Here is a 2,500-nt window from a genome sequence, read left to right on the forward strand (position 1 = left end):
CGTTACTCAGGGAATCTCATTTGATTTCTTTTCCTCCGCTGAATTATATGCTTAAATTCGGCGGGTAACCTCACCTGATCTGAGATCAAAAATATTGATTAAGTTGATTAATGTTTATTTGTGTTGTTTGCAAGCAAGCAACGTAAATCTACTTTAATGTTTGCACAAATTTTGCCTTTGCATTACTTCTTAGGTCTGCTTTAACAGAATGAAATAGCTACTATTTGTACGATTTATACAAGTGCAAGAAGATTCATCAGTTAACAGGTTAGTTGATCACCATAGTTATCTGCAATACGACTTTAGCGTCGTCAGATAGGCGACTAACCTTAGAATCTCATGCTAGTATCTATTCATATATACTGCTTGCAGAGATGAAATATGCATTGTACACAAAATTTATCATGTGAAACAAGTAGATTTGAGATTCTCCTTACTAAATTGCAACGAATTGCAATTAAGAAAAGGAATAAAACATCAAGATTCATGCATATAAATATACAATCCTCTCAAAACAATGCATATATGGTAGTATGCAAGTGTTTTGTTGATTATTTTACATCTCAACTCTCAGACAGATGTGACCTCGGAAAAGACCCGAAAGCCGCAATGTGCGTTGGAAGCTCAAGTGCTCGGCGTGTCCTGCAATTCGCACCGATTATCGTAGCTAGCTACGTTCTTCATCGATTGGTAATTCGAGTGATCCACCGCTTGAAGATGTATCTTTGCCACCGTGGGACTTTTAATAAGTATCCTAAATCTGCATTGAGAGGGTTTGAAAACAATTGTATGCAGTTTATAAAAACCATAGTTGTCTTTACTTAGTTAGGCGAAGAAGTGTAAAACTTCCTTCTTTAAACCTTGCCGTCAGCATAAGCTGAAGACTTGATCAGGTACCAAGTATGTAGCAAGACAGGCTTTTCATTATAAACTACAATTGTTTTGCAAAAGAAATTATGGCTATCGTTAGATAACCCTCACTCTTTGTTGCATTGGATAATGAAAGATGGATGTATGAATGAACGAATGTAATGCAAATTAGAATCATGTTGCAATGGCTAAATGTTTGCAATAAACATTCACAATTGCGACTCTAATGCAAATACAATTCAATTGCATTCACCATATTAGCATCTACAATATCACTATGCAGAGTGTTTGATTGTTTGAAGGTTGTATTTCTCTTATAATAAGAGGGTAATACGTTAATGATCCTTCCGCAGGTTCACCTACGGAAACCTTGTTACGACTTTTACTTCCTCTAAATGATCAAGTTTGAACATCTTTCCAGCACAATCCGACCACTAGTTTCCCAATGGTCTGGATTGACCAGTCCGAAGTCCTCACTAAATCATTCAATCGGTAGTAGCGACGGGCGGTGTGTACAAAGGGCAGGGACGTAATCAACGCAAGCTAATGACTCACGCTTACTGGGAATTCCTCGTTCATGGGCAATAATTACAATGCCCAATCCCCATCACGAAATGGGTTCAAGCGGTTACCCACTCCTTTCGGAGCAGGAAACAGTATGCACGATGACCACTTCAGTGTAGCACGCGTGCGGCCCCGGACATCTAAGGGCATCACAGACCTGTTATTGCTCTGTTTCGTGCGGCTGCGAGCGCCGCTTGTCCCTCTAAGAAGTCCTTACAGTGCTACAGCATCCTTACCCTAGCCAATTCTGTAGGCTAATAGCAGCAGAGCCCTCAACAGCCGAAACCATCAAGAGATACTACCACCCACAGGTTGACTAAGGGGGAGTACTGCAGTGTAAACTGCAAGTCTATTTAGTAGGCTAGAGTCTCGTTCGTTATCGGAATTAACCAGACAAATCACTCCACCAACTAAGAACGGCCATGCACCACCACCCACTGAATCAAGAAAGAGCTCTCAATCTGTCAATCCTCTCAGTGTCCGGGCCGGGTGAGTTTTCCCGTGTTGAGTCAAATTAAGCCGCAAGCTCCACTCCTGGTGGTGCCCTTCCGTCAATTCCTTTAAGTTTCAGCTTTGCAACCATACTTCCCCCGGAACCCAAAAACTTTGGTTTCCCGGAAGCTTCCATTCGAGTCATGAAATTAGTTACTCAGAATGATCGCTGGTTGGCATCGTTTATGGTTAGAACTAGGGCGGTATCTGATCGCCTTCGAACCTCTAACTTTCGTTCTTGATTAATGAAAACATTCTTGGCAAATGCTTTCGCTGTAGTTTGTCTTGCGACGGTCCAAGAATTTCACCTCTAGCGCCGCAATACAAATGCCCCCGTCTGTCCCTCTTAATCATTACCTTGGATTCTTAAGACCAACAAAATAGAACCAAGGTCCTATTCCATTATTCCATGCAAGATCATTCAAGTTAAGGTAGTGGTACGCATCATATAGATGGTTGACCATACCGTTTTTAGGCACCTCTTTCGAGGTTTTGGACGCCTGCTTTGAGCACTCTGATTTTTTCAAGGTAAAAGTCTCGATCGCTTGAATCAACACTCGGTAAAGAGCATTGA

At 41.4% G+C, this 2,500-nt stretch overlaps 3 non-coding genes across 3 annotated transcripts in view; all 3 read right to left on the minus strand.

Moving 5' to 3' along the window:
- LOC149092717 (large subunit ribosomal RNA) overlaps positions 1-88 on the minus strand; it is a 4,168-nt gene extending 4,080 nt beyond the window's left edge. Inside the window, exon 1 of the ribosomal RNA XR_016200693.1 lies at positions 1-88. This exon is cut by the window's left edge and continues 4,080 nt beyond it. This is a non-coding gene — a ribosomal RNA (large subunit ribosomal RNA).
- Positions 89-564: 476 nt separating this feature from the next.
- Positions 565-719, minus strand: LOC149092718 (5.8S ribosomal RNA). The gene has a single exon (XR_016200658.1). It is a non-coding gene; the product is annotated as a 5.8S ribosomal RNA (ribosomal RNA).
- Positions 720-1,206: 487 nt separating this feature from the next.
- LOC149092719 (small subunit ribosomal RNA) overlaps positions 1,207-2,500 on the minus strand; it is a 2,170-nt gene continuing 876 nt past the window's right edge. Inside the window, exon 1 of the ribosomal RNA XR_016200677.1 lies at positions 1,207-2,500. This exon is cut by the window's right edge and continues 876 nt beyond it. This is a non-coding gene — a ribosomal RNA (small subunit ribosomal RNA).

Source organism: Tetranychus urticae, unplaced genomic scaffold (assembly GCF_039701765.1).
Source record: "Tetranychus urticae isolate SD_2017Ah unplaced genomic scaffold, NJAU_TeUrti_SD_1.0 Scaffold_6, whole genome shotgun sequence".
Taxonomy (NCBI): Eukaryota; Metazoa; Arthropoda; class Arachnida; order Trombidiformes; family Tetranychidae; genus Tetranychus; species Tetranychus urticae.